General features: G+C 41.2%; 1 protein-coding gene across 6 annotated transcripts in view; it reads left to right on the forward strand.

Annotated features, from left to right (window-relative positions):
- Positions 1-4,128: 4,128 nt before the first annotated feature.
- The window catches only part of OSBPL8 (oxysterol binding protein like 8), a gene marked incomplete at its 5' end in the record, with an annotated part of 187,587 nt that continues 167,282 nt past the window's right edge, over positions 4,129-24,433 (forward strand). For 3 of the 6 annotated variants that reach the window (XM_080658896.1, XM_080658897.1, XM_080658901.1), the window contains one exon: positions 4,180-4,887. Of the gene's footprint in view, positions 4,888-24,433 lie in introns of all 6 variants that reach the window. The other 3 variants (XM_080658898.1, XM_080658899.1, XM_080658900.1) reach the window with 2 other exon arrangements.

Raw genomic sequence — 24,433 nt, forward strand, 5'->3', positions numbered from 1 at the left:
AACACCCTTCAGGGCAAACCAGCCAGTCCCCACCCGTGCACCAGGCCTCTATCCTATGTAATCCTATCTAACAAAAGAATAATATGCAAATTGAATGTCACTCCAACACACAGGATGGCTGCCCCCATGTGGTCAAAAATGACTGCCCCCATGTGGACACAAGATGGCCACCACAAGATGGCCAGCAGCGGAGGGCAGTTGGGAGGGACCAGGCCTGCAGGGGAGAGCAGTTGGGGGGGACCAGGCCAGCAGAGGAGGGAAGTTGGGGGCAACTCGGCCTGCAGGGAAGGGCAGTTGTGGGGGACCAGGCCTGCAGGGGAGGGCAGTTAGGGGTGACCAGGCCTTCAGGGGAGGGCAGTTAGGGGTGACCAGGCCTGCAGGGGAGGGCAGTTAGGGGTGACCAGGCCTGAAGGGGAGGGCAGTTAGGGGCAAACAGGCTGGCAGGGGAGCAGTTAGGCATCAATCAGGCTGGCAGGGGAGTGGTTAGGGAGTGATCAGGCTGGCAGGCAGAAGTGGTTAGGGGCAATGAGGAAGGCAGGCAGGTTAGCAGTTGGGAGCCAGCAGTCCTGGATTGTGAGAGGGATGTCTGACTGCCCGTTTAGGCCCGATCCCGGTAGGGCCTAAACGAGCAGTCGGACATTCCTCGAGGGGTCCCAGATTGGAGAGGGTGCAGGCTGGGCTGAGGGACACACACCCCTGTGCACGAATTTCGTGCACTGGGCCTCTAGTATATAAATATTAATTGATGCTTACCATATATTTGGTGGATAACTTTGTAAATTACTATTATTTTATTAAATAGAAATTTAAATATTATCATTCTATAGTGCATTTAACCTTTGAACCACTCATCTATTGGCTCGAATTCACTTTAGGCAATTTTTGAGATTAAGCTACTAGTATATAACAATTTCAAAATGCTCTGTGATTTAGATCAACAAATTTTTTTTTTACTCTTGTGTCATGTTAGTAGCTTCAGGTCAGCTGCCTCAGGACTGTTCCAGGGTAAAAGACAGTTTTGGATCTACTCCATGTATTTTCTTATTCAGAGACCCTAGTTGGAGCACACCTTTCTCACAGCAGCCAGCACAAGATTAAGAGATTGACCTGAACCTTGCACACAGATTTAAAGCAGTTAGCATGTGTCACATCTGCTCCCAAACCATTGGCTAGAGCAAGTCACATCACCAAGAGTAATAATACAATCTGCCACAAGTCTTCAAAGTTGTGAATACCTTATTCATGTCTGAGATTGTTCTCAATTTTAAGCTTCAAGAAAAATGCTCATTAGCAACCTTTGGCAACATAAGCATCTACATGGATGCCTATGAGGCTAAACAAAAAAACAAAAACAACCTCAAGCCAAATCTTTCATTCTAGGTCAGGGTTTTAAATGCATTCTGTGAGAAAGATTATCATGCCAGTCAGTGCTTAAACTGTTTTGGAAAAAAATCCTTCTCATTCTTAGAAATTAATAATTTATTAAACACTAGGCAAAAGAGATGAATTTTTATTGGAGTTAAAATTGGATAGTTATAATTTAAAAGTTTTATTTTAAAATGTTATTCTTAAAATCGCTTTAGTAATAGCAAACTGCAAGGTATCTCTTAACATAGTAATGGTTATTATTATTATTTTTTTTAAAATATATTTTATTGATTTTTTACAGAGAGGAAGAGAGAGGGATAGAAAGTTAGAAACATCGATGAGAGAGAGACATCGATCAGCTGCCTCCTGCACGCCCCCTACTGGGGATGTGCCCACAACCCAGGTACATGCCCTTGACCGGAATCGAACCTGGGACCCTTTAGTCCGCAGGCCGACGCTCTATCCACTGAGCCAAACCAGTTAGGGCTAGTAATGGTTATTATTGGATATTTTTCAGTTACAGTACAAAATCACACATTATAGTTTCTCTTTATGTTGTGATTACATTGAGAATACTAGATTGATCATTTCCTGGAATCATAGAATATTAGATCTGAAAGTATCTGAAAAGCATATATTTTTCAACTTTAGTGCAATGATACATCATTGTGTTGCAAGCAGTTGTGAGATATGTCAAATCATTAGTTATTCATGATAAGGAACTATTATAAGAAATAGTTAATATATAGAAGATTTGTGAAATATATACTTAAAATTGTTATCCTATATCTTCACTTTCACTTACTTGCATTCTGATTTCTTTTTCTTAAGTATGGTGAAAGGAGTTGCAGCTAGTTTGATAAGAATTTGTATAATCCTAGGTGTACCATGACTATTTGTTTCAAATGTGAACATCATCCATTAGAGAAAAAGGTTGAGTATCAGACCTTGAAGAGCATGTAGTACAACTCCCTACTTTTACCAGAACTTGAAATGCAGAGAGTAATTTATCTAGTCACACATCTATTTAGCTAAGACTATAACCTAGGCCTCTTTGCTTTCAGTACTTTCCATTTCAAAAAATGACCATTCATTTTCAATAGCCAATATAAGAAAGTGGGGCTAAGACAGAAGAGGATTAGGCAAGGCAATTTGCCCCCTTTTTCTAATCTTGAGTCTCACTTCCAAAGTAAAGGAAAAGTACCAGAGAACAGAGCCCTGCTGGTATATTTTGCATATTATCTATGCTCTAGGAACATTATTGATTAAATCTCTTTGATTGCAACTCACAATAGGAAAAACAGTTTAAATCACAACGTATGATATACTCTCACTCTCCCCCATAACTAAGACAAAGGTTTTACAAAGCAATACTTGCCCTTAGTAGATATGCATTCTGACTTTAAATTCTATTTCATTAAAAACTAAAATTGATTTTTTAGTCAGTTTGAAAAAACTCCTCTGGAAAATAGGAGACAGGTTTCAATTTGTTGACAAACTACAAAGTTATCAGCTTTGCTGAAATAATGTCATTCACAGAATAATAAACTTACCTCATATTTATTTGAATCATAAGTACCATGTCTCAGACTTCAGAACCTGTAGAATCTTTTCCTCATTGGAACTCTAGTTCATTACAATATCGCAAAGATTCTGAAACTCATTATTTTTCACATTTTAACATCTCTGAATTCAAGATGTGTCTTTAAAAAAAAAAAAAAAGGTATGGCATAGTTTAGTTAGTAGGTTTTTTTTTTTTCCCCCCTTGGGTAACACGAAATAATGGTGAATCTTAAATTCCACGATTTCGTAGAGTTTCTATGAAATATATTACTAACAAGTATTATATATGCCAAACTATACTGCTTTTTCATTTCAAAGTATTCAGTTGATCAGAAAACTTTTTCATGTGTTATTAATGTAGTGAGATGAAAAAACTGCTTAAGAAAAACCCTTAACAATGGAAGGAAAAATGTTACAAACGGAGTTTAGTTATTACAGAAAGCCTTTTTCATGTGTTTTCTTGTTGGCATTTGATTATGAACTTTCTGCTTTTCTACCTCCCTTATTTCTGTATTTTTTTCTTTTTTGCGACTAGCATTTTACTATTTTCCTCCCATCAATAAGGTTGAGGGGGAGATTTCCTCTGAAAACGGTTAAAAAGAAGGCAAAAGGTTATGTCCAAAAGTTAAGGTACTTAAATAAAGCATTAGGCCCCACCGATGTGGCTCAGTGGTTGAGCTTGGACCTGTGAACCAGGAGGTCAGGGCTGGATTCCAGGTCAGGGCACATGCCCTGCTTGTGGGCTCCATCCCCAGAGGGGGCGTGCAGGAGGCAGCCAATCAATGATTCTGTCATCATTGCTATTTCTTTCCCTCTCTCTGAAATCAATAAAAACATGGTTTTATAAAAAAAGAAGTAGGCTTTATTTTAAAAATGGAACGAATTGCCAAATACCCAACTGCCACCAGCCTAACACGTTGTAAAACTTAATGGACTATAAAACTGGCACTAAGGATCCTGAACATGACTAGGAACAAAAATAAGTTTGCTAGGGCTATTTTCATCCAAGTGTGACTGACATGCACCATCCGTTTCTTAAAAATAAAAACCTCTACTGAAGAAAACAGTAAATTAAGTGGCACAATTAACTTGTTACTGGAAATAGGAACAAGTAGTTACTGCTTTTCAAGCCAGACACCACGAGACCTTTTTTCCTTTGTTTGACTAAAACTTGAGCAAGCCCAAGGCCAGGGAGGCGGGGCAGGCTGGAGTGAGCGTGGGGTCGCGAGCCCTGAGCAGGGAGCTCTCACGCGCAGTGAGCTCAGATCGGGCAGGACCCTGTGCGACCGGTCCTGCAGGCCCCGCCTCAACAAGTCACGGGCGTGGGGCGGGCGGCGGTGGGCTCGCAGCCCGCGGCCGCCCTCGGGTGTGCGGAGGCGCGGGCGGCGATAAGACTCCGGCAGAACCTGGTGCTGCCAGCTGCTCGGGCGTGGTGCCGCCAGCCCCGCAGGGGAGACCTCCGGGCGACCGCCCCCGCGCGCCGTCACGTGACGGCAAGGGGCGTGGCCGCAGCCCGCGCGCGGCCGGGCGGGACATGGACGGGGAGGGCGCTCGAATGTGAAGATTCTCCGCGGCTCCGGGGACCCAGAGAGGCGGCGACACGGCCGATGACAACATTAGGCCGCGACGCGCTCCGGGCCGGGCGGTAGTGGTAGTGGCAGCCCCAGCGGCTGCAGCGTTAGCTTTCGCCGCGGCGGCAAGCGCCACCGGTTCACCACAGCCCGAGGCAGGTGGGGGCCCGCCCCGGCCGGTGGACCGCGGGCCGGAGTTCCCGCCCCCCCCGGAGCGGCCAGCCGGCAGCGCCTCCGCGGCGGTGAGACAGAGCCCTCGGTCTGGGCTGTCTTCCCAGCTTCCGCCGGCGACAGGGGCCGAGAGAAGTTGAGGTCGAACCGGACGCGTGCAGGGCCCCAGAAGAACCGGCCCTCTGGGCCCCGCCAATCCGGGGGCTCCGCACCGGTGAGTGTCGCGTGGGTCCCTGAGTTGGGGGGCGGTGGGTTCGCACCCCTACGGAACTGCACCTCCCTAGCCTCACGTTCTGAGCTGGGGCCGCGGGGACTCCGGGCACCCGCCCCGGGGAGTTCCTCTTGGGCTCCTTTGTCCGCTCTGGAGTGGGGGATTCCAAAGGCCGGCGCGGATGGAGTGTTTGGGGCCCACCGTGGGTGCGTTTGCATCCTTACACCGCGGCAGGGGCTGCGGGGAGGTGCGAGCATATGGGCCGCCCTGTGTCTGCCTTCTCCTGAAGTTTGGGGGGACGGCGGGGGTCTCGCCGGAAGCCCCTGCGCTGGGGAGAGCTGGCGCTCGGTGCGGTTAAGGTGAGGCTCGGGTTTTCCTGTGCCAGCCCCGGGGAGGAGGCTGTGCGCGCCGCAGGCTGCACCGCCCTGGCACAGCCCAATGACACCGTGCTGTTCCTCTAACCTCAGTTCCTGTGGCCTTCTTGTAACGTAAGAGGAAGGCGAAGCCTTTGCTATGCTTGTAAATTTAAAGTTTGTTTCGAAGCCCATTCTCAGGAGTGGAATCCGGTTCTAAGGACCTTCACATTGAGTGTGCTTTTTGGTTCATTGAGACACCCACTCAAGACCGACGGAGGCGAAGCAACTGTATATGCAGATTTTCCATTCACAAAAGTCATTTAACACTTTGTGAGGTACATCTGCGCCGGGGAACTTACCCAATTTCATCTTATCTAAATGCTGTCTGAAATGATAGGTAACTTGGGCCCCTACTTAAACAGATTATAAAACTTACCAGATGACATAAGCATATTTGCTTTAAATACATAATTTAATGATTTTTTTTTGCCTTTCTGATGCTGGAAGACTTAAATGACATCTGAGTAGTATTAGAATGCCCTGTGTATGGTAGAATTATTAGTGTTTATTAACTTCCCCAGAAAGTAAGGCTTTAGGAGAGCAAAGATGGTGGTGGAGCATGGGTGATTTGCTCCCTAGGGTTTGTGCATCCCATCAGGCATCATCTAAACTGATCATACTCTGAGAGACTATGGTCAATTTCTATGCTTGCTAGAACCTGTTTTGGACTGAAATTACTGAGATCATGCTAGTTTTGTAAAACAGGTTGGAGAAGGAAGAGTAAGGGAATGCAGTTTGTCCTCTTGAAAATACAACTAATATCAAATATCTGTGTGTGTTTTTTTATAGCAATTATGCATGGATGACTAGGGTATGCTTGTTCAGAGTACTAAGAAAGGGAATAGACGAAACATAAGAACTACCTTTTAGGTCTTTAATTATGGAGACTAAGTCCTTACGGTCAAATTCCATGTGAACCATTTGAGCCACAATGCATTGTACACAGGTGCTTAGAAATGCCTGTTTAATTAAAAAATGATCATGGTTTATTTTTCTTTCATTGAATCATAATATTTATTTAATATTTATTGTACTTGTGATCTGTAAAAAGATGCTGTATTTTTGCAGTTAGAATGTTACTACATTTTAGAGGCAATCAAATGCTTCTTTTAAAAAATACTTACTGATTTTGAGAGAGAGTCAGAGATAGTTCCACTTACTTATGCATTCATTGGTTGCTTCTTGAATGTGCCCTGATTGAGGATCAAACCTGCAACCTTGACATATCAGGATGATACACTAACCAGCTGAGTTACCCAGCCAGGGCTAATCAAATATGTTTCTTAGAACACATTTATGGCACTTAGGAATTTGGTAATATCTACTTTTTTGTCTCATTTTGAATTGAAAAACCTTAAAATACGCTTTGAGGAGAAATATATAATTATAAAGAAAACTAAAAAATACACCTAGCCATCAAAAAATAAGAAATATACAATTTTGTGTAATGGGGTTATATTTTGGTTTGATTTAAGAAAAAGTAATAAAATTATGAATTTACAAAATCTGCATTATAAAAGGATCTTCTTTTAAAGGACAGATTGTAGAATTTCTTTAGAGAGTGATCTTAGTACATTTAAATTTGGTTTGTTTATAAATAATACTCCAAGAACAGGTTACTTTTATTGAAGCATGAAGGACAAAATAAAGAATTGATACTTAGCATTCTAATATTATTTTAGAAAATTATTATCCTAATAGCAATACCTGAAGAATTACATTTTAATATTTATATTATATCTAAAGCTGAACACATTTGTAGTAATGATCTCTGAGCATCGGGGGATTCAAAAGTGGAAGACATAGGCCCTACCTTATTCTTAGGAATATGATCTACAAAGAATATGTAAATAAAAGTTGCATAAAAAGCTTCTTCTAAGTACTTTATTAATGAAGGTGTCTGTTTTTAAGGAGATTGATGGAGGTGCTTGATTATAGCAATTGCAATTGCGGCTGAAGTATATATAGTAGTTTCCTTGTAAATGGGACAGAGAAAGAGATGTCTGGACTAATGTGAGAAGATTTCATGTCAGTATGGGGGAAACCCCTGAGAGATTTTTAGATCTCTCCTTCCTTCCACCTTGGTTCCGACCCCCTCATATATCTTCTCAAAGGTGTGAAGCCGAGAGTCTCATCTGGAAGCCCTCATAGATGGGATTTTTCCTCCCTGAAAAGTGTTATCAGGTTTGCAGGCTTTCTTCAGAGACCTTGTAGGGAAGGAATCCTTGCCTGTGTTATTTAACTTCGTTAATGTTGCAAACAGTGTAGTATGTCCATGATAGCAAGGACTTTGTCTATTTTGCTCATCATTGACCCTGCAAATGTTATTGAATGAAAAAATGTAGTTCCAAAGACATGACTAGAGAACAAAAAGGAGTATGTGATAATGTATTCCAAAGTAGATTCAAAGCAGTGAGATGATAAAGAAGGATATTGGCTTCGGGAGAGTGGAGCAGGTCTTTTAATCAGGGAATCTTTCTTGGTGGTGGTGATTCTTGAGTTAGGTCTTACTGAAAGCGGTATATCTGAAGATAAGCAAGTTTTCTAAGTGGGTAGATAGCATGAACCAAAGCATTTAAATTGTAATCACATCAGATTAAATACAGTGCGTCATTTTTGGTAACATGAAGAATTTTTCTTCTCAGAATAGAACTGTCGCCTCTCCAGATAAGATTGTCACACCTTATAAGACTTAAGGTTTTGAGTACTTGAGTTTTGAAAGTGACAGTGAAAGCAAGAGAATTAAATGTGGGATCAGAAAATCATCTTATACAAGCAAGTGTCCTTGGGCAAATCACTGGGCCTTAGTTTTCTCATAATCCTTATCCCTTATGAATGAAATTACATAATGTATATGAAAATGCCTACCTCAGTATTTAGCACATAGGGGAAATCAACAAACATTAAATTATTTAAAACATTTTTTTGTCTTTAGATATTTAAAAAATATTTTGGTGTATTAAGAAATTTAATATCTACTTGACCAAGTGTTACTGTTGTAATTAGCTAGCTGATATTAATAATAAGAAAGGAACAAAGGCGAGGTCAGACATTATAAGTATGGTTGTCTGGGCTGGAAGCTGCAACTTTACACTACCCAGGGAACCACCATTCCATTCCCTGCAGATCACCGGGGAAAGGGATCAAACAAAGGGGGAAGATTGGTGTATGCATAGTGAAGGGGTTACATAGGGAAGATGCTTGTCTGTTGGTCTAAACTGGAACTAAGATAATTGACTAGGGGGGTTGAAGCCACTATAAGCCCAAGAAAATTTGGGAATACATAATCCCCAGGCAAAGGAATTCTCTCTTTTTTTCCCCATTTCATTTTAAAATTAAAATTTATTTATTTTTTATTGTTTGAAGTATATCTCTTTCTTGTTCCTCTAACTTTGCTCCTGCCTCCTTGCACTCCTATTCCCTCCATAGCCATGTGGCCCTAGAAGCCACATGGACCATGGCCATGTCAACTCCACAAGCAATGGACTACAGCTGGGAATAGGAGCTAGACTAGCCTGATGTGCAAATATGAAGCAGAAACTCTGGGCAGCAGCTTTAATGGTAGCGCTGCTGAAGACATACCTGGACTGGTGTTGGGATGGAGGGAGATAGAGACCTTGGAAACTCAGAATTCCACAGAAATAAAACTTTTCATGCAAATAAACATCACTCATTCTCCTGTGTTTTTTTCTCAGAAAAGTCATTGTTTCATGGCAAAATTAGATGCTTGCTTTTTTTTCAATCAAGCATATGCTTCCTGATAGAAATGAGGCTTAATTGTGTTACTTCTTAATATTAACACAAAGAATGGTAGATGCCTCAGATTTTTAAAGCTTCCAGTAAGGGATATATATGGCTGAAAATCTGAGCCTTTAGGCTTTTCTTCTAAACAATCTTTTTTAAAGAAATTGCTTTACCTATCATGCCATCTATCTAGTCATTGTTGTGAAGAAATGGGATTTTCCTGCTATTAAGAAGAAAAACTACCAAAAATATTCTCTATATGTTTCTAGTGATCTGAGTGATTGTAAACCATAAAGGATCTCTACCTGCTGTGTTTTATTTTAGAATTCAGTATTTTCTGAGCATGCTAATAGACTTCTGCATCATTTCTTATCTAAGCTCTTTGTTCCAGTAGCTGTTTGTTCTTTTATGAATCTCAAAATTTCATTATACTTTGTGAAGTCTTTGTAGTCTTTTTACTCTATGAGTAGACTGTACTTTGTAATAATATTTGTTGGGGAATTTTATTATTATAGGAAGACTGAAAAGAGTCGAGTCTTCAAATGATGAAGAAGCCAGTTACCCACCATCTTCCATATTCACAGAGGACTAAAAAAAAGAGGAAATGGTTTTAGAGCTTGAAGACTCTTCGGAATTAAGAGGAGAAAATTTTGATTTAGGGTTGTTAAAAACTTGATAGATTCAAAGGGAGATTATTATAGCTCCCAAAAGTATCTTAATAGGAGTAGTTGATCGTCATAATAATAGCTAATATGTTTTGACTGCTAATCTATGTGCTATTTTAAAAGTATTTGACATATGTTATCATATTTATTCCTCACAATGATCCCCCCCCCCCCCCCCCCCAAATCAGGCTATTTTCTTGTCCTTTTTAGGCCTCAGGAACTGAGAACTTAAGTAATAGGTAATAGAGCCAGGATTTGAATTAGACTGAGTCACTGGGAGGCTAAGTAGTAGGTGGTGGAGCCTATCAGAAGGATTTGAATTTGAAGTTTAATGAGACCTTTGACTTCAGAGCCTCTTTAGCCACCGAATTATGCTGCCTTGTATAGTTTATTTGCAGTTGCCCCTTATAACAGGTCTTGACCTTGTGATATTTGTGAGTCTGTTTTGACTATGATCTGATGAAAATACACTTTGTAGTAAGATGGCATATAACCTCAATTCCCCCCCCCCATTTTATGTGTATTTGACATCCTATTTTTTAAGTTTAAAAAATACAGTAAGTCAAATAATTCTTTATTATTTATTCAGTTGCCATTTTTTACTAGGAATTTCCAGGCTCTATTGGAAATAATGGTATAAGAACATGATAGATATAGTATTTTAAGGTGACTTGTTCTAATTTTTTAAATTCATACTTTAATGTTTTTTTAAAGAATAAGATATGTACAGAATTGGTGTGGATGGTTTTTATGCAGTGTATTTGAAGGCCACAAATATATATAATTGAAATCCTTTTTTCTTTCCATGACCAATCTAAGTTATTTAAGTTTATTTAAGCCATCTCCTGCTGAATTTTCCACCATTAAAGTAACTTGTTTTTTGGTTGCCAAATGCCACATATTAGCAGAAGTACTTTATCAGATTATATAGTTTCTAACTAAGAAGGCTAAGGTACCTGAGGAAATTACGAAATATGTGTAGGCATGTTTTGATGGGGTTGGGAAAGTGGTAGTGATGCTGTTGTTATAACCTGGTTATTATTTAACAGAAAAAAGGAGAAAAGTGGAGGTTATGTAATATAGACATGCCATTTATACAGCTTTGCCAAAAAGGTGCATTTATCACTCCAAGTCTATCCCCTGCTGATTGATGGGGAAGGGACTGGACAAAGGCAGTTTAGACACATGCCCTGTAAAGGTCTGAGTGAGGTGGGAAGGGGCCTCCCTGCTGCGGGTCAGTCACATCTGTAAGCCAGTCACTGGTCAGAATGGGAGTGGCCACAGCAAGTGCCCGGAACCTAAACATTTAAATTTCCAAATAAAGAAAGTTCCCTCTCATCTCTCTGGCATGCTGGGTTCCTGGCTTTCCTGTGTCAGGGGATGTGCTCCCCTTTGCCCACATGGCTCATGGCCATGTTGGACTCCACACATGGACTAATGGACTTTAATTAGCTGGGATGCTAAACCATACCTGACTACAACATGGAACGGAAGCTCTGGGCACTGGCCATGCCCTGGCTTTACTGAACTACCAGCAGCCCCTATTTCAAGACTGGCTTGGGGGAAATGGGATATTATAATGTGAGGAATGTAACTTTATGCAAATGAAGCCTTTTTCCATATCCCATCCTCCCATTGAGGTAGGGGGGGGGGCGTTCTGAAAATGCTTGTTTCAGCAGTACCCCAAGAACCTCGGCCTTATTACCATGAGTGACAGGAAAGTTTGATTCTCCAGTAACAGTAGGTCTGGGGAGAGAACAGTCCAGTCTAAGTAACATTATTACTGGGTTAGAATAATGAGGTAGGATGCTTTGGATATGAGGGCATAGGTACATTGTTCAAGTGGAGAGGAAGGTGAGGAACTTAGGAAAACTAGCTATGCTTACTGTATAATTTTGCCTATTGTTTTGACTATAACATTTAAGATTAGCAATCCAGAAATGAAGAAAAACAGTGCTATGTATCATAGTGGGGAGTTTGTACTAGTTTCTAGACTGTTTTGCAAGCTGTGGATACTTGAGGGAGAGAACTAAGATAGTGGCATAGGTAAACCACAACCACATCAAAATTACAGCTAAAACATAAAACAGTCATTATTCAGAGCCACCTGAAAGCTAGCTGAATGCAAGTCCTACAACTAGAGAAGTAAAGAAGAAAATACGTTGAGACTGGTAGGAGGGGCAGAGGCCCGGAGCGGGCTGGTCTGACACCCACATGTGGCGTGTTTTAATGGGGGAGGGATATGTCTGAGGCCTCCGTGAGGAGCAAAGGGTCCCAGCGCCATACCAGACCCCTAGCCCAGGGTTTCAGAGCTGGGAAGAGAAGTCCCCATAACTTCAGGGTGTAAAAACTAGCAGGAATTGTGGCTGAGTTACATGGAGGCTGCTGGAGACTCAGACCATCCCTCTTAAAGGGCCAGCACACAAACTTACATGGTCCTGCTCTCTCAGAGCTCCAGTGCTGGGCAGCAGCATTGGAGGACCCAGGAACATACAGGGAGGAACTGGATTGTATGGCATCTGGGCAGGAACTTGGGGGTGGCTTTCTCCCAGATGGTGGTGCTCTCAGGAGTCATTGTTCCTGTGCTGGGACAACCCCTCACCCCCATCATAGAGCTGACTGGTGGACATATCTGAGTTTCCATCAGCTTACCTCACACTGTTTGCTACACCCTTCTGATTCCTTGAGACCCTGCCCCATCCAACTTGCAGCCCCACCCAAGGTGTTTGCAATGGCTTTTCCATATGAATGGCCTGTCCTGGCTCAGGCTTCAGGCTTTGCTAAAATCTCTTAAACAAGCAGCAGCTGGCATCAGCATGTGCCAAACCTATCAATAAGAGGCTCATGTCCTGGCACTACCACCAGCCTACCTTGCTTCACCGTTGGGCCTCACCTGGGCACTTCCAAGCGCAATACAAATAGTGGCCATTTGCAGATCACTTGGTAGCTCTTGCTGGGTGGCCCTAGGCAGTGGCTGAGTTTGCATCTCTTGGGAGGCCCCAGAGCCAGTGCACCTGATGGATAGCTTCAGACCATACCAGATTACAACACTACACATCCACAAGTGACACACTCAAGGGGCAGACTCAGTGAGCACCACAGCCCCACAGCAGCTCTTTTACTGTAGTTGCAACTGGTCCTCACAGCCAATTGTCCTGGAGGTCAATTCCAATGATGCCAGCAGCAATCAAGGCTCAACTACAACAAGACTGTGCACACAGCCCACATAGTGGTGTACCTAGAGTGCCCAGCTTAGGGGACTGGGGAGCCTGAGCCACTGGGCCCTACAGGACACCTACTATACAAGGCCACTCTACCAATTCCAGGAGACATAGCAGCTCTACCTAATACATAGAAACAAACACAGGGAAGCAGCCAAAATGCAGAAATAAAGAAACATGTCACAAATGAAAGAATGGAAGAAATCTCCAGAAAAGAGAAATAAATGAAATTGAAGCAAGCAAACTATTGGGTACAGAGTTCAAAACAATGGTTATAAGGTTGCTCAAGGATCTTAGTGAGACCTTCAAGGGACTCAAAGAGAGCTTCAAGGGGCTTAGTGAGACTTTCAAGGATCTTAGAATTTCAAAGACATGAAAAAGGACCAGTCAGAAATTAAGCATACACTAACTGAAATAAAGAATAATTCACAGGGATTTAACAGTAGAGTAGAGGATTCTGAGAATCAAATCAGCAATATGAAATATGAGGAAGCAAAAAACACCCAATCGTAGAAGAGCAAAAAGAAAAAAAGAATCCAAAATTATGAAGATAGTGTAAGGAGCCTCTGGGACAACTTCAAGCATATGAAATATGAGGAAGCCCAGAGAGTCCCAACCAAGAGGCATCCAAAGAGGACCACACCAAGACACATCATAATTAAAATGCCAAAGGTTAAAGACAAAGAGAGAATCTTAAAAACAGCAAGGGAAAAGCAGTTAGTTACCTACAAAGGAGTACCCATATGACTGGCAGCTGATTTCTCAGCAGAAAGTTTGCAGGTCAGGAGGGAGTGGCAAGAACTATTCAGAGTGATGAATAGCAAGGACCTACAACGAAGATTACGCAGCAAAGCTCTCATTTAGAATTGAAGGTCAGATAAAGAGCTTTCAGACAAGAAAAAGCTAAAGGAGCTCATCACCACCAAACTACATAAAATTACATGAAATGTTGAAGGGTATTCTTTAAGAAGAAGAAGAAGAGGAAGAGGAGGAGGAAGGAGAAGGAAGAGGGATAAAAAGTATGAACAATAAAATGGCAATAAATACATATCTATCAACAATTGATTCTAAAAACCAAAATAAATGAACAAGGAATCTAATGAGCAAAATAAAGTGATGAATAAAATAGAACTATGGAAACATGGAACAGACTGACAAATCTCAGAGGGGAGGGAGGGAATGGGGAGAGATTAACCAAAAATGTTATATGCATATATGAATTACCTATGGACATAGGCAATAGGGTGGTGAAGGCCTGGGGTGGGTTGGGAACTGGGTGGAGGGAGGCAATGGGAAAAATAAAAGGGAACATTGTAATACTCTCAACAATAAAGTATGGAGAGGCAGAATAGTACAGGCTCTGGAACCCAACTGTTTAAATTCAGTACCTGTGCAGCCATTTACTAGCTCATTGTCCTGTACCTAGCCCTATGTTGACATGTGGTGGCTGCAGGGGAAGAAAATGGTGTATTTAATCAGAGTGAGACCCAGCGGTGCATCCTGTGAGTTTTCCATGGTTCTTATGTGGTATGAAAGACGTCTGGAAGTCTTCACATAATCATAGTGAAGGGATTAGAAATTAGTAGGGAGCCAGCAAGTCTGTCATAAGGCTAGGGAGGGACCAAGCAAATGAGGTTGTGGGTAGGGTGGCTATGGCAGATTCAGCTCAATGTCCAGCATAGTTTGTGCTCCTTGTGGTATAATTCAAACTGGGAAGTGGTTGCTCAGCCAGAAAATAATTTCTCAATCATTTTCTCCTCTATCATCATCCTCCCTCCCTCCATTGAGGTGAGGCCATGTGACTGGTTTTTGCCATTGGAATGTGAGTGGAAATATGTTGTAACTTCTGGGTTGAGGTGACTGAAAGCAGGTGTTCTTCCTCTACTTTCTCTTTTCCCATCCAGAGGCCAGATGCAGAGGCTGAGGCTCTTATGAATTGATAGAGCCATAAGGTTGAAAGGATCTAGAGTCCCTAAATTAGCATGTGGGAAAAAGCTGTGCACCAAATAGGAGCACCCACACCAGACTGTAATTTTAATGAACATTTTTAATTACGTTAAGTGATTGAAAATTTGGGGTTTATTTGTTAAGCAGCTAGTGTTGCCTTAATTATAAACATGAGCTGCATAAAATAGGTCTTTGAGGCTCTAATAGTATTCATACCAACAGGAGCTGAGGTGGGACCAAGTTAGGAGATCCACTGGATACTGTTCCAATATATACATGAGCATGTGCCATTATGACTCTCTGAGGGCCAATAGCCGAATCTTAAAGGGCTGTGAGGAACCAGAGGGCAATCCATGGGTCTGCATTCAGACCAATCATAACATCCTAAAGCTTTTCTCTATGCCCACATACTATTATAAGAGTAACAAGCAGCCCTGGCCAGTTTGGCTCAGTGGATAGAGCATCGGCCTGCCGACTGAAGGGTCCTGGGTTCGATTCTGGTCAAGGGCATGTACCTTGGTTGCAGGCACATCCCCATTAGGAGGTGTGCAGGAGGCAGCTGATCGATGTTTCTCTCTCATCAGTGTTTCTAACTCTGTATCCCTCTCCCTTCCTCTCTGTAAAAAATCAATAAAATATATTTAAAAAAAAAAAAAAAAAAAAGAGCAACAAGCAGATGCCAGGCTGTTGTGGCTCAGTGGTTGAGTGTAACCCATGAACCAGGAGGCCACAGTTCAATTCCCAGTCAGGGCACATGCCTGGGTTGTGGGCTCGATCCCCAGTAAGGTGAATGCAGAAAGCAGCCTATCAATGATTCTCTCCCATCATCCCATCATTGATGTTTCTAATTCTCCCTTTCTCTCTCTGAAATCAACAAAACATCTCTCTCTCTCTCCCCCTCCCCCCCCCCCCCCCCACACACACACAATGAAGAGCAGAGAGAAACTACAAAAATTTTTCTTTAAAAGTCTGAAGAGTTCCCTTAGAGCAGGGTTTCTCAGCTTGACACTGTTGACATTTTGGGCTAGATAATTGTTGTGAGTGGCTGGCCTATGCATTGTAGACTGTACAGCAGCATCCTGGTTCTCATTAGATGCTAGTAGCACCTCCCGGAGTTATATAGCCAAAAATGTCTCCATATATTGCAAATATCCCCTGGGGACAAACTCATCCCCAGTGGAGAACCATTGCCTTAAAAACCGAGTTAACCTGAAATTATTTTAAACTGAAAGAAACTTACCTTTAGTAAAGGACTTTTTCTTCTCTTAGGAAATGAGTGGAATTCATGGGGGGAGGTTTATTTATGAATTTGCAACAAAGAAAGCTATGTTGTTTTTATGAAACACACCAGTTTCTATTAAATATTGATCCACACTTTTAAATTATCCATTTAGACATAAGTATTTTCCATTATATCTTTCTTTTCTATTCCTTCTGAACAGCTATATTTCTTATTCCCTAGATAAGTATATCTCTCTCCTGCTCTTCCACTCAAATAACTCCAGCTGTCATGTCCATAGATTCTCTCTAAATGATGAAAACCAGTAAGTAGTTGAAATTAATCAGTGATACATTTTGTGGCTATAAGACAAATTATGATTTTAATTAAATTCAGAAAATACATGATTTTTTGGTATTACCTAAGGTTTTTTTTTGTTTTGTTATATTGATCAATTTTCTTTCAGGAACAGACTTTCAATATAAGAATTATCTCCATGGTTTCTTATTTTTGGTAGTCATTCTTAGGTATTAAAAATTATGTTGGTTCTCATAGATCCTTTTGAATTGGCAAGCAGAAGTGTAATTATGTCTTGGATACTTACACGATAAGTTAAAGATGATGATTTCTTTCATTGTGGTAATTTATACCTAGAATTCAAAACCCAGAAGCACCTACGCCAGAGTGAAATATTCAGGTATTTTTCTTTCATGTTCAAGATAGAAAGCTGTTCATAATCTATTAAAATATATGAAGAAATGGTTTTGGGGATTAAGAAAATCAATAATAAAATTCTTTGAGATTGTCTTAAATTAACTTGGGATCTTGCATGTCAAGCTTTGATTCTTAGTAAAGAACCCTCTGCTTAAGTATGAATATGAATTTTACTTGTAGGAAGCTGAGTAACTCTTGGTTTATTATAACCAGTTATCATACTTAACAAATGAGAAACACATTCATTTTTTTTTCTAGTATCTTGATTTAAAACCAGGTTCATATTTTCCTTAGAAAAGGATCTTTCAAGAAAACTGAAAATTTATGCTGAATCAGGTAGTAAGTTAAAATATCCAATTTTAAAAACGGACTTAAAATCCAAGAGAGACATTTAATATATAAGACTGGATTATTACTGTATGATTGCTAGTGTCATATTTGCTAGCACTGTCCTTTGGTGGCCTTGATTTATTGCTGTCTCAGAAACCCTCTTTAAGACCTTCTGTCACAGATAGGCTTGTACAACCTAGAATTACGAACACCAACTGATTTAGTAAACAGATGCACTGGGAAAGTAAGGAACCTGCCAGACGTGTTGTCTTTCCTATTAAGTAAGTAACCATGTGACCTTGGCAGCCACTTGGTCTCTGTGGGTCTTAGTAAAATGGAGAGTTTGGAACAGATAGCCTCTTAGGTTCTTTTGAGGATTCCTTAAATATGTTAGGGGCTAGAATTCCAATAAGATAATATATTATGTAATATCCTTATAACAGTTCTGAAAAGATGGTATTATTCCCATTTTACGGATCTACTTATTCATGTTGTACAGACTCCATGTTCAAGTAACATGCTCAGTCATGTAACTACTAGGAGGCAAGCAAGAAGTTGAACGTTAGCCTATGTCATTTCTAGCCATGTTGTTTTTAGTATACTATACTGTCTCCCAAGCCATGTTGCTATAGTAGACCACCAGATTTTATTCTTAAAACTTGTTCCATTTCTTAGTCTGTAGTTTGTAATAAATGCACTTTTGCATTACAGGATCTGTTATTCTGCAAAACCAGAAGTTAAGGATCAGGCCTATGAGCTGTGCCCAAAGTACAAATGTGACCAGTTTTTAAGTAAACATACTAGGATTTATGTGTCTAAGAGTTAGCTTGAATTCATTTTTAGTAATGTCACTGTTGTTCAAAAATACTTTTGGAACGACTCCTTTGTCATTTCTTTAGTGCCTTCAGCCTCATTCTTTTTTTTTTTTTTTTAAATTCTTTATTGTTTAACGTTTTACTCATGTCTCCTTTTCCCCCCATTGACCTCTCCCCACCCGCTCCCGTCCTCCAGCACATGCCCCCACCTTCCCAGCCTCATTATTTTAATCTACATTCTATGGTGGCAAATGGCATCTTTAGAAAATGGATTTGATATTTGGAAAGAGTGGGAAGTCATTCTGAATGGAATCTCATACATAAAATTAAGGATCAACATGAGATGCCATTTTAGTTCAAAAGAAGCAGTAACCAAAGGAATGAAACCTATAGGTAGCTAAGAAAATGATTAGAAAAGAGGAGTTCTAAAATTGCTTTGTGTGGTGGCAACTTGAAATGGTCTCTATAAACGACTACTCTAAATGAAGATAACCTTTTATTTGTATGTAAACTCTGCTATATTAGTTAAAATTACATCTTAAAATAGTTATAGTTGTTAGTCTGTGTTTGCCACTTAGGCCAGTGCTATGCTAATTTAGCTTGCACTTTAGAGAACAAGAATTGGTGAATGAATTATCGATGTCAGGTATTCTTTCCACTTTAAAGGAGATCAGAATCTGTAGAGCATGTGTTTACATAATAATTCTTGGTTATATGCATAATATTTTAATTCTTGGTTATATTCATACTTATTATGTAATTTGTGCTTATGGTTATCCATGTTGAGATTTAATTCCAGGCAGCTACTTCATCTTATTTTCTAGTATGATCTAAAACCACTTCTGTTGCCTCACTGTATTCTTTGACACAGATTTACAAGTAAATTAAATTTCGGGGCGGCAAAAATTATCTTAGGCTGCCTTATACACTTACTACTGAATGGCTTTTGAATATCAGTGCTGTACTCTGGTGGTGCAGATAATCTATATATATAACGAGCCAGGGTTGTAATGACTGAAGGCTTGACCAAACTCGAGGCTGCACGCGCAGCAGGTGAACGGGCTGAACTGCTGACCTCTCAGAGAGAGAGAGAGAGAGAGAGGGGGGGGGGGGCAGGGCTGATCATCAGCGGCTGTGGCTGCTGGCGAGGCCCGGAGAGAGAAACAGGCTGCGGATCAGACCCTGATTCTCTCTCCGGGCCTCGCCAGCAGCCAAGTCTCTCTCTCCCAGAGGTCAGCAGTTCAGCCTGCTCACAGGCAGCCAAGCCTCTCTTTCTCTCCCGGCCTCTGGCGGGGACTACTGATCAGCCCTCCCTCTCTGACAGGCCCAGATATAGGCCCGGACACGCTGACTGGCATAGAAACGAACCAATCAGAACCAAATCTGGGTGAAGTGCAAAGAGCCAATGGCTGCCTAGGAGGCAGAGCTTTTGACGCTGCCTGGCATAGAAACTGACCAATCAGAACCAAATCTGGGTGAACTATGAGGAGCCAATGACTGCCTAGGAGGTGGAGCTTTTGACGCTGACTGGCATGGAAACCGACCAATCAGAACCTAATCTGGGTGAACTGTGTGTGAAGGCAGAACCTAAGGTGGGGGCTGAGGAGGGGGTTTTAAGGGCAACAGCTGTTTGGTGTAAGGTGTAAGAAAGTGGTTCAATTTTTTAATGACAGGTTTGGCAGTATAGTGCATATGGCTGGCTATAAGTCCAGATATAGGGATTACATGTTTTTGTCTGCCAAGAGCATCTCTTCTTGATGAAAAAGGCTCCCCCCCCCTGCCCATTTAAGCAATCCTATCCTATATAATCTATTTATACTACTAAAAGGGTAATATGCTAATTAGACTGGGTTGACTGGCCATCTTACAGACATCCAACTTCATTCCGGACAAAGCCATGGTGGTGGGGGCCGAGGCAGAGGCAGTTAGGGGCGATCAGGCCGGCAGGGGAGGGCAGTTGTGGGGGAGATCAGGCCGGCAGAGGAGGGCAGTTTGGGGCCACCAGGCTGGCAGGGGAGGACAGTTGTGGGCGAGATCAGGCCGGCAGGGGAGAGCAGTTAGGGGCAATAAGGCAGGAAGAGGCAGTTAGGGGCGATCAGGCCGGCAGGGAAGAGCAGTTAGGGACGAGATCAGGCTGCCACGGGAGGGCAGTTAGGGGCGACCAGGCAGGCAGGCAGAGGCAGTTAAGGGCGATCAGGCAGGAAGGCAAGAGGTTAGGGGCGATCAGGCCAGCAGGGGGCAAGGTAGGAGTGATCAGGCCAGCAGGGGGGCAAGGTAGGGGTGATCAGGCCGGCAGGGGGGCAAGGTAGGGGTGATCAGGCCGGCAGGGGGGCAAGATAGGGGCGATCAGGCCAGCAGGCAGAGGGGTTAGGGGCAATCAGGCAGGCAGGCAGGTGAGCCAGTCATCCCGGATTGTGAGCAGACATCCCCCGAGTGGTCCCAGATTGGAGAGGGTGCAGGCTGGGCTGAGGAACCCCCCCCCTCCATGCACAAATTTCGTGCACCGGGCCTCTAGCAAACAATAATATACCTCTAGATATCTTGTTGCACAGAGGAGCTTGTGATAGGAAGATTTGATTTTATATTTTTAAGGTATTATTTTTCTTAATTTAAACTTCCAGATGATACAGTCTGATGAAGCTACCTAATTTGTAAGTATTAATGAATGATAAAAATAAATCTTTAGTCTGCCCACACCCCTTTTTTTAAATCCTCACCTAAGAATATGTTTTTTGTTTTTCTTTCACTGATATTTAGAGAGATGGGAAGGGAGGGGAAGGGAGGGGAAGGGAGGGGAAGGGGAGAGGGGGAGGGGAAAACAGAGAAACAGAAAGAAACATTGATTGGTTGCTTTTTGTAGGCACCCTGGCCAGGGGATCAAACCCTCTACCTTTTGGTGTATGGATGATACTCCAACTAATCAAGCCACCCAGCCAGGGCTAGTCCCTTTTTAAAAATTAATTAATTATTTAAAAAATTTTAAATTTATCTTCATTCTTGAAAGTATTACAGATGTCCCTTTTTTCCCTCCATTGACTCCCCTCTCCCCTAACCTGCCCCCTCCCCAGGCCTTCACTGTACTATTGTCTGTCCATGGGTTATGCATATTGGCTGTCCATAGGTTATGCATATAAATTCTTTGGTTAATATCTTTTCCCCCACTCCCCTCTGAAATCCATCAGTCTGTTACTTGCTTCATTGTCTCTGGATCTATTTTGTTTGTCATTTATTTTGTTTAATAGATTCCACATATAAGTGAGATCATGTGATACTTGTCTTTCTCTGACTGGCTTATTTCACTTAGCATAATATTCTCCAGGTCCTCCATGCTGTCTGGAAGAGATCCTTCTTTTGTACAGTTGCATAGTATTCCATTGTGTAAAAACAGTGAGGAGTTTCCTCAAAAAATAAAAAATGGAACTTCCATTTGACTCAGTGATCCCACTTCTAGGAATATATCCTAAGAAGCCTAAAACACCATTCAGAAAGAATATATGCACCCCTGTGTTCTTAGCAGCATTATTTACAATAATTGAGATCTGAAAACAACCCAAGTGCTCATCAGTAGATGAATGGATAGTTCCTTTTTAATAATACCTTTCCTTTTGAGGTTTCAAAATAATTTAATGTTACAGGACAGATTTTTAATTCAATAGATAATTTGAGTGCAAGTCACTAAGCAAGGGGCTGAAAATTCAGTGGGAGCTAGATAGACATGTGACTTCTTTGAGAAGTCATGTGGGAAGGGTGAGGAACAGAGAGTAAACTGTTAATTGTGTATGTGGGAAGAGTGAGGAACAGAGAGTAAACTGTTAATTGCACAATTCATTGTATAATCTCCATTGTGGAAAGTGCTAAGAAGAAGAAATATGGGGTGACATAAGAATTTGCTCACTTAGTAGGGGAGAGGAGGCAAGGATGATGACTTGAGCAGAGGTAAAAACAGTATTTCAGGCAACACATCTTGTTTAAATATCTTGGAACAGCAAACAACTTGGCTTTTGCTAGATACTGAAAGAGTTCACTGTGGCTGGAGTATAAAAAAAAAGAGAGAATAATAGCATGTGGTGCAGTAGGCAGACTAGGTCATGCAAGGCTTGATAAACCATGTTAAGGATTTTGTTATTTGTCTTAAGATTCCTTGGAAACTATTAGAATATTTTAAATAAAGGATCATGAAATGATCAGGTTTAGAATGGTCACTTTGGATGCTGTGTAGAGAAAGGTTTGGAGGCGACTGGAAAAGATGGTGGGAGATCCATTAGGTTGTGTTGAGATTAAGGTCCTGTGGCTTTTCCAAGGGAGAATTTTGTAGGCCAATGGTTCTCAAAGGGTGTGCCCCCTGGAAACTTACTAATAATGCAAATTCTTGGAGTCTGTCCAGACCTTGGAAATCAAAACCTTTGGGGGTGGGGCTTAGAAATCTGATTTTGAATAAGTCCTCCAGGTGATTCTGATGTATCCTAAAGTTTTTGAACCTCTGCTTCAGGTCATTAGATATATGGTTTTTGAATGTAGGAGAAAGTTGTAGGCTGGTGGTATAGATAGGCAGTAGTAACTGCATGAAGGTGGTAGTTGAAAGTAAGAGGAAGATAAAAGGCTCTAAGTGAGTGAAACCCTGAGCTACTTTAGTGTCAAAGTCCTTGACAGAGTGAGGGGAGCTTGTGAAAGAATAAGAAAGGGATTAGTTAGACTACCAGCTTCTAGAGAGTCTTTGAATAAGGGCATGGCAAAGTAAGTGTTAAATTTGATAGGGAATGACCTTTGTGTGAGTATTTGGAGTAGAATTACAGAGGTGGACACCATCTTTGACAGGATGAGAAGGAAATAAGGAGAGAAAGAGCGAAGGAAGTATAATTTCTAATTTAGGACATTCCTTACCCTTTGAACAGATATTTCATATTTAAAAACTATGAGAAATCAAAATAACCTTGAGGGCAGCTAACCAGCATAAGATCCTATTGAGAACTATATAATAAAATCTCATTGTTTGGACCTATTGATTCTGAAATTAATCATTTACATAGAGGACTGAGCTTGTTTAGCATTGTCTTTAACCAACTTGCAAGGAATGCCATAGTATAATAATAAATTTATGGGAAGGGGGTTAGGGGATGTTTAGCTTACCAAGAATTCTGTTTTTAACATGATTAAAATAACAGCAATACACCTTAGCAGAATGCTTTTATATAAAAATAATTTTTAAATTGCAAATACTCATTTATTTAAAATACATTAGTTCACTTTCTATTACTATTATGTATCTAAAGGAAAATGGCTTTAAATGCATTTTATAGTCAGACTTTTAAAAGTTACCTAATTTGTTAGAATTATTCTAACATGTTTATGTTATGCTATTTTTTTTTCCTTAATGCTATTCTTAAGGGAAGACCATTTAATGTGAAGACAAATTAAGATAATTTCAAGGTCAACCCCACTTACACAGTAATATCTTTGGAGTGTGTGTGTGTGTGTGTGTGCTTGCACATGAGTGGAGACAGAAGTGGAGAGAGGGAGACTGAGACAAAGCCATTTTGAGATGCATTTTCTTTTCCGGGTGATAAATGTATTTGCTTTCCTAAAATTTTTAAAAAGAAAACAGTGACAATTTTTTTACCTTTTATTTATTTAATTTTATTGGGGGAACAACATTATGTAAGTTTCAGGTATACAATTCTATTGTACAAAATATGTATATTGCATTGTGTTCTCATCATCCAGAATCTAGTCTTCTTCTGTCACCATATATTTGACCCTCTTTACCCTCTTAATTCTCCTCCCAACCCCCTTCCCCTCTGCTAACCACTATACCAGCCGTGGGCAAACTACGGCCTGCAGGCCGGATCCAGCCCGTTCGGCTGTTCTATCCAGCCCGCGGAGCCGAAAGAGCAGAGGGTTCTCTTGCTCTCCCCTCCACTCCTTCACCAGCAGCAGTGTTAACATGGCAACATGGGGAAACACGGCCGCAGCTCCTTCTTCTGAGTCCGCCCATTCAGTAGAAGGAACAACCTCTCAATCTTCCAGAGGGTTCTTGTAATGCCCACAGACACGTCCCCCGACATCACCCTGGGAATGCGTAGACACGTTATCGTGGTGATGTAGGGAGACACGCCCCTGGAGAGCACAGTATCAGAGCATTAGCTAAAAAGGAGACCAACAACACTGTTCCCACTGAAGTTGATGTTTTAAAGACCAAAAACCTTTCAACCCAGTCTACATTGCCATCTACATCTATGTCCCGGGCATAATTTGGAAGTTGCACTAAAGGAAATGTTTAATTTACTGTTTACACATTTTGTTCTTTTCTATTTGTTTTAGTTTTAAATTATTTTATTATATTTAAGTTTAATTTGAAAGGCTTTTGTACCTTTCCTTTGTTAGGCAATTTTATTTTGCCTTTGCTATCTTCAATATAAGGTATGTTATTGTGCTATGATTCCTCCATTTTTTGAAGTTTCAAATTATAATAATTAGTGTT

Source organism: Plecotus auritus, assembly GCF_963455305.1.
Source record: "Plecotus auritus genome assembly, chromosome: 3".
Classification (NCBI taxonomy): domain Eukaryota; kingdom Metazoa; phylum Chordata; class Mammalia; order Chiroptera; family Vespertilionidae; genus Plecotus; species Plecotus auritus.